We start from the raw sequence: 10,187 nt of genomic DNA, 5'->3' as shown, positions 1-10,187 counted from the left end.
TAACGTATTATTTTTTTAATGAGCGTCATCAGTATGGAAGTATGTTCTCTGGAACAATGGCCGAAGCATGAAGAGGCATATGAATCTTTAGCGCATTTGGCAGGTAAATATCTTGCAATGCCAGCTACAACAGTGCCACGCAAAAACCTGTTCTCACTTTCAGGTGACTTTGTAATTAAGAAGTGAGCTGCATTATCTCCCGTAAATGTAAATAAACTTGTTTCTCTTAGCGATTGGCTGAACAAGAAGTAGGACTGAGTGGACTTGTTGGCTCTAAAGTTTTACATTGGTTTGTTTTTTAGTTCAGTTATGTAACAAAAAAACCCTGACATTTGTAACTTGCACTTTCATGATAAAAAGATTGCACTTCAGTACTTGTATGAGGTAAATTGAAAAAATACTATTTCTATTGTTTATCATTTTACAGTGCAAATATTTGTAATAAAAAATCATATAAAGTGAACACTGTACACTTTGTATCCTGTATTGTAATGGAAATATATATATTTGAAAATGTAGAAAAACATCCAAAAATATTTAATAAATTTCAATTGGTATTCTATTGCTTAACAGTGTGATTAATCACAATTAATTTTTTTAATTGAGATTAATTTTTTGAGTTAATCGCATGAGTTAACTGTCCTACCACAGGTTGGAAGAACAAATCTATTCTACAGTACTGTTTTTATTCCTTTGCATATAAATAACTCTCTGAAAAGTGTTCCTTTTGGTCTGAATTTTTGGTCTATGCAAATTCCTAGTTAATTGTTTTGTTTTTTAATGGCTTTAAAAAAAGTTGAACAGGTTTTTATATATGCAAATGAGAAAAAAGGGTCCCTTTAATAATGAAGACATTTTAGACTTTTCTAAGCAGATCTCTATAGATCCACACATTCAAATGCGAGTTTTGGTTGATATATGCTGACTGGATAACAGGCCACACACAAATATGCTGGCCTTATTAAAATCAGCTGGAGTTTTCCCATGAGTAGCAACTGCTGGATCGGATCCTCAGTGGTTGTACAAGAGCTGAAAAATGATGGACGGACACTTCCTGCTGTTTGGAGCCCCATTCAGTGGGACTTCTGCCCTTGTCCAGATTTCACGCCAGTAGATCACAATGAAAGATCACAATTGTATTAAATTACAATTATTTAAAGATGCATCTCAGAACTAAGGGTATGTCTACACTACGAAATTAGGTCAATTTTATAGAAGTCAATTTTTAGAAATTGATTTTATACAGTCGATTGCGTATGTCCCTACTAAGCGCATTAAGTCGGTGGAGTGCGTCCTCACTACCATGGCTAGCATCGACTTATGGAGCGGTGCACTGTGGGTATCCCACAGTCTCCGCTGCCCATTGGAATTCTGGGTTAAGCTCCCAATGCCTGATGGATCAAAAACATTGTCGCGGGTGGTTCTGGGTACATGTCGTCAGTCGCCTGCCCCCCCCCCAAGGAAAGCAATGGCAGACAATCATTTTGCGCCTTTTTTCCTGGGTTACCCATGCAGACGCCATACCATGGCAAGCATGGAGCCCGCTCAACTCACCGTCACCGCTGCTGTTGTGGGCAAGTCTACTGTGGAGGCTGCTGTGATCCAAGTAGCCAATGCAACCATTGACATTCTGTTATCAAGGGTAGTGACTCTGGGAAATGTGTGGGCCTTTTTAGATTTAAGGTGCATCATATTCCTGTCCTTTGTCGCTGATGAAGAAGTCTCGCAGCCGTACATTCCAGTCCGGTCAGCGCTGTAACACCCCATAGCACTTCTGTGGTTGACACATGTAACAGCTCCAGGGCTCTTGCTCTTTTGCTTTGGCTGAGGTACCTTGCCCTACTAGGACCTCCAAGCATTTTACACAGAAGCACCTGCAGCAGCTGGCATTGCTACACAGCAGCAGCTCCTTACCTTCGCAGCAGACGGTGCAGTAGGACTGGTACCCGTCCTCGTTGTACATGTAGAAGAGCTCCAGGAATCGATCCCTGCAAGTCTGGCAAAGGCCCCCCCTCAAACAGCGGGTGGAATATGTCTGGGTTTTTTCTCCCGCACAATAAACAATTGTCTTCAAGGCTCCTGTTGTTGTTTGTGACTTCAGAACCCATTTTTTCTCTGCTCTGGTCCTCCTCCACCCACTCCTTGCTGTTGTTGCAGAAGTTAGTCTTTAGCCGCTTGGCTGGGGGTTCTGGGAACGTCTTCCCTGCCCAGCTCCTAGCAATCTCCAGGGCATGGTGTACGGCTCATTGATAGGAGACCAGCTTATTAAATGTGCAGTGGTTGAAATGCTGCCTAAAAGCCATCAGACCCACCAGCTTGTCTGCTGAAACCTCGGAGAACTTCCCGTCCCCGAACCATTGCACCCAGTGCATTCTGAAGATTGCCTGACATTTGGACATGACGCTGTAGGAGATGATGATTGCAGGCCACCAGGAGAAGCATTTGATCTTCCCCCACATGAGCTCCCCAATTCCAAAATCTTTCCCATCCTGGTATTCCACCACTTCTCCTGCAACTCTGCTCTCCTGCTCCTCAGTGACGAGCTTGGGGGATCTGTTCTGGTCCTCCTGGATGCTGCTGGCAGACGTGGTATTGCTGCTCTGGGAGGACTCCTTGGAATCTTCCTCAGTGAGGTCAATCAGGGCGCCTGGACAGACATGGCCATTCTCCTCTTAGAGCACCGATGGGAGCCAGAGACTCCAGGTCACTCTCTTCATCTCATGGAGATTCAGTCCTGCCTGGAATATCATGCGAGCTGGAGGCTTCTGCCTCAGGCTGCTCTCCCAGCTGGCAGCATGGCGTGGTCGCACCTACCCCAGCCTACCTCTTGCTCCCATGGCTCATGAAGCCTGGACAGTAGTAAGGAGCAGTTCAACTATAGGCTGAGCAAGTGCAGAATGGTGGTAGAATGTGCCTTTGGATGTTTAAAAGCTCACTGGCACTGTTTGCTGAGTAGGTCAGACCTCAGCGCAACCAACATTCCCATTTTTATTGCTGCTTGTTGTGTGCTCCATAATATCTGTAAGAGTAAGGTTGAGACATTTATGGAGAGGTGGGAGATTGTGGCAAATCACCTCACATCCGATTTTGAGCAGCCAGACACCAGGGCAAATAAAAGAGCACAGCAAAGCGCACTGCACATCAGAGAGGCTTTGAAAACCAGTTTCATGACTGGCCGGGCTTCGGTGTGACAGTTGTGTGTTTTTCTCCTTGATGCAAACCCACCCCCTTTGTTGATTTTAATTTCCTGTAAGCCAGCCACCCTCCCCTCTTCGAAATAAAGTAACTATTGTTTTGAAACCATGCATTCTTTCTTTATTAATTAAAAAAATGAGATAACGGACAAGGTAGCCAGGGTGAGGTGGGGGAAGAGGAAGAGGGAAGGACAAAGTCACATTGCTTATTGTAGCCTCACTAAAAATCAAACTGTTTGAATGACAGCCTTCTGTTGCTTGGGCCATTCTCTGCAGTGGAGTGGCTGGGTGCCCAGAGCCCTCCCTCCTCCCCCCCCACCGCGTTCTTGGGCATCTGGGTGAGGAGGCGGCCAGCACTTCCCTTGGCCTGCACCGCTTTCCGAAGCCCCTATTGGCCTGGAACAGTGAACCGCGGCCAGTAGGAGCTGCAATCGGCTGAACCTGTGGACGCCGCAGGTAAACAAACCATCCCGGCCGGCCAGCGTATTTCCCTGATGGGCCGTATGCCAAAAGTTACCAATCCCTGATCTATACAGTAGAGAAAAAGTACAGTGACTCTCAGAGCCTGGGTCAACTGACTCGGGTCCATGACTCTCACTAGGGGTTAAAAATAGCAAAGTACACATTTCTCCTTGGACTGAAGCCTGGGCTCTGAGACCCACACCCCTCATCAGGTTGCAGAGCAAGGGCTGGAGCCCAAGTGGGAACATCTATACTGCTATTGTTTAGCCCCATAGTGTGAGCCCTGCGAGCCCAAGTCAGTTGACCCAACTCTGAGATTCACTGCTGATGGGTTTGTGTAACAGCGTGGCACCCACCTCTCATAAGTGCCCCTTCGGCTCGGGTGTACCTGCAGTCTTTAAACAGTCCTGGCCCTGGTATCAGGCCATCCCCTGGACTTCTTTCCTGGAGGCATTGGTTTTGCCTTATTGGTCTGTTCTGGCCCCAGCTCTTTAGCTGGGCCCCTTACCTGTTCAATTCCCCTTCCAGGGCTGATTATAGGCTACTTCTCCAGTGACCAATGCAGGGGGGGACCTGGGTCCACCCACTACTCTGGGTCTTAGCCCAGGGACCCTAATAATAGCAGGCATCTGCCACCATGTTTCTTTAGCAAAACTGCTTTCATTTCCCAGGGCTACTTCCCCATGGTCCCTGCCTTCACTGGTGCTTCACCCTTAGCTCAGAGCTCTTCTGTATTCAGGCCTAGCAGCGAGCCAACAGCTCTTGCTTCCCTGGTCCCTATCAGCACTGAGCTGTCCATGGTACTGCAGTTCCCTTTGGCCAGCCAGGAGCACCAATTGCCCTCCTCTGACTACAACAAGTAACTGACTATCATCTGCATTGCAGTGCCTTTTATATAGCCCTCCTGGGCCTTGATTGGCTGCTCCCTGTAGCCTCTCTGATTGGCTAGCCCCTTGCAGTCTCCCTCCTGATTGGCTGCTTCTTGTTCAGTCTCTCTAGGCTGCTTAGGGGACTTAGCTCCAGTGCTCCTTTCCTGGGATGGGTGTGGCAGGACAATGAGGCCCCCAGAAGGGGGCCTTGGGACCTAGTTCACGCTGTCACAGGTTTAAGGTTTTTTGGGTGTAGATGTGCCCTGTGACTCAAAAGACAAATTGAAATTTCAACTGCATCTGAAAACATTTAATTTTAAGCAACAAATCTAAATAAACATAAAAACTCAGGATAGTTATAGTGAAGAATGGACTATAATGAAGAGAGAAATCAGGCAAATGTGAAAGCTCTGTACTTTCAGAGAATAATTTATGTAAAACAAAAAAGAAAACATGTTTAACCACTAGAAAGACAAGGTATGTGAGGTTATATCTTTTATTGGGACAATTTCTGTTTGTCAGAGAGACAAGAATTTGAGCTACAGAGAGCTCTTCTACATGTTTCAGAAAGGAACTCAGAGTGTCGCACCTAAATACAAGGTGGAACAGATTGTTTAGCATAAGTAGTTAAAACATATTGTAAGAGACCATTCAAGGTGAAGTGGCAAGTTAACTCTGTAGTCAAAACACACAAAAGGGGTGAGGAGTCAATGAGTTACAGATTGTTGTAATAAACCATAAATCCAGTGTCTTTATTAAGACCATGATTTTTAGTGTCTAGCAAAGTTATAAATTTAAGCTCCCCAGCTCATCTTTTGAAAATGTTGTGCAGGTTTCCTTTGAGTACCAAGACTGAGAGGTCATATATGAAGTGATCATTTTAGGAGAAGTGTTCATCCACAGGTGATATGGTATTTTTGTCTTTTATCATTTTTCTGTGTGAATTCATTCAATAGAGTAGTGATTTCACCCACATAGTTGTTATTGGGGCATTTAGTGCACTGGATGATATATGCCATATGTTGTGATAGCATGTGTAGAACCCATGGATCTTCAAAGGTGAGTGGGGGGGTATTGATCATCATATCCTAGAATCAACACAGCTACAACAACACTGCAAGTATGCCAAACAACTAACATATAAGCACATTTATACCAGTGTAACTGCATCTATATTAAGAAGGGTTGTATTATTTTAATTATACCAGCATAATTAAAGAGATTGGAGTTGTCTAAGCACACAAATTGTAAGTCCCACTGCAGCCAATGGAACTTCATCAGGTGCTTAAGTCTTTGCTGAACTAAGCCCTATGCAAAATGAAGGCAGTGGAGAATTAGGTTCATTTGTGTACCTACATACATCCCATCTTACTCATCAATCTGCTGTATTGCAGTCTTACATTTGGAACGTAAAAACCAGTATTTTCAGCACTGCAGTATCTTTTCTAGACTGCAATCAAAGAGGTGATCATTTTTGGAAAAATCACTCAGAGAAGGGATATGGGACCATGCGGAAAAGGGGCAAGTAATTAAATATTTTCCCTGCCCTTATTTCAATTAATGGTGTGATACAGCAGAGGGGGAGGGCAGCAGGAGAGTGGGAAGTATATAAGCCCCAGGATGATCAGAGCCTTATTCCCTCTGGACTAAGGAGAACTTACTACAGGGTAATTAGAACACCTGGAGCCGATTAAGGTCCCACCCGAGACCTAATAAAACCCCCTGCTTCAGTCAGACAGGAGAACTGACTGTAGTTTGGACGAGTACTGGTGTTGATCAGAGTACCAGGGAGAGAGAAATCCTTCCCAAGAAGGGCAGAGGGACTCCCCCAGCACAGAGGACTGAGAGAAACCCAGCCCAAGGGGAAAGAGGGTAAGAAGCCTGTGAAGCTGAAGGGGTTGGGAATGGAGGAGGTGGTGAACCTAGGTCCCTCCCCTGCTCCCCTTCTCTCCCTCCCCAGGGCATTAGTGGAGTCCAAGAATAGGGGCAAGGGCGGTGCCCTGACCCACCACACCAAGGAAAAGTGTGGGACCCACCACAATAGCATTAGCCATTTGCCACACGGGGTATCATTAATTCTGTACTTGTGATGTTATACAGGTGACTAGAATTATGAGGTCATACTCCTCATGGATGAAGAATTCGAACCTGCTCTTACTAGGATCAATAGGAGGGTTTTTCCCTTGGCTCCAACAGGAAATGGAGGAGAACAAGAAAGAGACAATAGTGAGTTAAACATCAAGTCTACCCCAATAACGTCTGTGGGTGAAGACTGTGCCTTGTGAGAGAAGAGACCATGAAGTACAGTTACTTTACTAATTAACCTCTCATTATTGGTTACATCAGCTTAGAGGAGCAGGAAATGCTGGATATGTTAATTCTTGTAATTTAATTACCATTACTGATTTCCATTACCATCTCCCTCACACTTACTGCTACTCATTCATCCTTCACCTCCAATGAGAAATGGATACCTTCAGGAATGAGATTAAGAAAGCAGGAGCTAGAGACTTCCATCCCCACTCCCACTGCTGTGTTTACATACCCATGAGAATGTCAATGTACAATTAGAAATATTGCTGGGTGCACATCTTTATGAATTGCATGAATCATACTTCAAAAGACCTCAGTAAAATTATTTTTACAGTTCTTTCTAACTTACAGCTTAAGAGTTCTAGAAGGTGACTATTCAGACCATTCTTTCAGATGGTCATGATGCTATATTGTGATTCACAACTACGAACAGAGGACCAAGTTAGGAATCCATTTGAAATAAAATAGTCAAAATTTGCCAGTGATGTCAGAGAGATCAGTATGAGACAGGTTTGCAAGATTCTTTTTCCATATGAGAAAAAACAGAGTCAGTGTCATTCCATATAGTTAGTTAGAATAGCTTAACCCATCCCTAAACAAAGCCTAACTAATCAGGCTTTGTTTTCAGAAATCTGTGTGGATTGTGGCATAGAAATCTAACTCTCCAGCCTGTAGGTAGGAACTTGGATAGAACATAACTACCCAGAAGGTGACATTCTAGTGTCTGAGTTTTAGTAGTTGCTGTTGTCCCTCATTCCCACCTTCAATGTGGGGATTTAGGAACACTGGATCCGCTTAAGCACGGATTCAATGGTTCCTCTTCGAGCCCACCCACAGTACAACCTTTGACCCTGATCACTTCAGGGTAGGCCAAAGCCCACAGCACTCATGTATCAAGGCTCCCCCGAGCAGCTGCTCCAACACACTCCAAACCTGAACAGGACTGTTGTGGTTCTTGTGTATCAGAGGGCTACATGCAGACCCATGCACCTGTGTGAATTTTATTCTTAATGATACTCAGTTACAGTGTTATATTTCACAGAATCAGGCCTGATTGGGCAAAACTTCCATTGATGTCAAATGAATTTTTGCATAAGAAAGGACTACAGGATCAGTGTCCTTCATTGCAAAGCGATGTAACATTAGATTCTCCTCTTAGTACAATATCTTGGCCTCAGTAGCTGACAATACTGAAAAATTCAATGAAAGCTAAAAAAACATTTACTTCTGATTACTGTTGGTTTCATACATAGGTTTGATAAATAGATTTGACTGGCTTTAAAAAGTGAAATAAATATGTGTTTTGATAATCTATTTAAAAGTACGCATGTTCTGGAACTGACCTCCTTCTGGTATAACATCGCATAGTAACGAACAGAGGCATATGAAAAAGAGGGCAGAGTTGGAGGGGAAAAAAAGATAATTGCTTGTGACTTTTCCACTGAGTAATCTATAAAGAAAAAAATAGTATGAGCGCTTTCATACTATTTTACCACATCATTTTGTCTTTGACAAATGTGCATAGCTTTGAACTATTGGATTATATATGTCCCCTGTAGCTGCTTTTAAGCATTAACAGAAGAAACTTAACGTTTGTTTATTTTTTAAAGGGCCCAAATTTGATCCAAAATTTAGACTTTGTAGAAATGACTTATCATATTTTAATATTTCTTGATCCAATAGGAATAAGCTGTTTTTGTTAAGATAAATAGCACATAAAGCATTTGTGAACCAATCATTGTAGTATTGTGCTTGTGCATTAGAACCTGAAAGCAAAAATCACTAAAAACCTGACAATAGGAAAAATGAAACTGACTAATTTATTTTTATTGCCGAAACAAGTAAACGAATAGTGAAAAATTATCAAAAGATTTTTCTCTTCTATTATAATTAAAGGAATTTTGTTTCAATTTACAGATACCAGACCATATCCTGAGCAGTTGTATGTTAACATGGACCCAGTGATGTTTCATACAGTTTAAGGCCAGAAGGAACCACTAGATCATCTAGTATGACCTTCCATATATTTCAGACATTAAATTTCACCAAGATATCCCAGTATTGAGCCCAGACCTGTGTGTTGGACTAAAACATATTTTCCAGTCTTGATTTTAAGATATCAAGAGATGAAGAATCAGCCACTTCCCTTGGGAATTTGTTACAATGTTTAGCCACCTTCAATGTTAATAAATTCTGGCTAACTTCTAATTTGAACTCATCTGGCTTCAACTCCCAGCTATTGGTTCCTGTTCTACCTTTCTGCCCTAGACTAAAGAGCTCCTTAGTACCCAGCATTTTCTCCTCCTGAAGGTATTTACACTGTAAGTAACCCCACAATCCTCTTTTTGATAAACTACATAGATTGAGCTCTTTAAGTCTCCCACTGTAAGGCATTTTTTCCAGCCTTCAAATAATTTTTATGGCTCAATTTGGCTTCTTGTCCAGTTTTTCCAACATCCTTCTTAAGATGTGGACAACAAAACTGAATGCAGTATTCATCTCCCCAATCATGGACTCATCAAATCATAAAAATGTAGGGCCAGAAGGGACCTCAAGAGGTCATCAAGTCCAGCCCCATGTACTAAAGCAGGGCCCAGTAAACCTATTAGACCATCCCTATCGGGTGTTTGTCCAACCTTTTCTTAAAAACCTCCAATGAATGTTGAGTATTTTGAACACGTTTGCTTTATCTACATTATTATTAATGTGCAGTTAGGAACAAAAGAAATCCTAGAAATGGTACCTAGCCTAATATTTTTTAAAAACTCCTTATTGTCCTTAGCCTGGCTAGCCATGGATTTTTCCCTGATGTTCTTAACTCTGCTTATCAATTTTCTGAACTTGCCACCTTCTAGTCTATATTGATTGCTATCTATATCCCCTTTTGTTTCATTTCTTATACATTGCCTTTTTATTTCTAATTTCTGTCTTCCCTTCCCCACTGCACCAGGATGGGTTTTTAGACAAAGTTGCTCTCTTTCTTGATTGAGGAAGCATGTTTTTTTGGCCATCTGAAACTCGTCTTTCAGCACTCCACATTTGCATTCATTTTAATGTCTAAACTTTAAATCACTAACTCAGAGGTGGGCAACCTGTGGCCCGCAGGCTGCATGTGGCACATCAGGGTAAACCACTGGTGGGCCGCGAGACAGTTTGTTTACATTGGCTGTCTGCAGGCACAGTCACCCGCAGCTCCCAGTGGCTGCGGTTTGCTGTTCCTGGTGAATGGGAGCTGCAAGAAGCAGTGGCCAGCATGTCCCTTATTGGCTGGGAACGGCAAACTGCAGCCACTGGGAGCTGCGGACGGCCAATGTAAACAAACTGTCTCATGGCCTGCCAGTGGATTACC

General features: G+C 43.1%; 1 long non-coding RNA gene and 1 pseudogene across 1 annotated transcript; one reads left to right on the top strand and one right to left on the bottom strand.

Moving 5' to 3' along the window:
• Window positions 1-1,678: 1,678 nt before the first annotated feature.
• On the bottom strand, window positions 1,679-2,804 carry LOC101930943 (DNA (cytosine-5)-methyltransferase 3B-like; annotated as a pseudogene).
• A 3,471-nt stretch (window positions 2,805-6,275) lies between these two features.
• Window positions 6,276-9,433, top strand: LOC135984002 (uncharacterized). The gene is made up of 3 exons (XR_010601909.1): window positions 6,276-6,397; window positions 6,626-6,751; window positions 8,756-9,433. It is a non-coding gene; the product is annotated as an uncharacterized LOC135984002 (long non-coding RNA).
• The last annotated feature ends 754 nt before the right edge of the window (window positions 9,434-10,187 follow it).

This window comes from Chrysemys picta, chromosome 1 (assembly GCF_011386835.1).
Source record: "Chrysemys picta bellii isolate R12L10 chromosome 1, ASM1138683v2, whole genome shotgun sequence".
Lineage (NCBI taxonomy): Eukaryota > Metazoa > Chordata > Testudines > Emydidae > Chrysemys > Chrysemys picta.
This window is presented reverse-complemented; position numbering and strand designations above follow the sequence as displayed.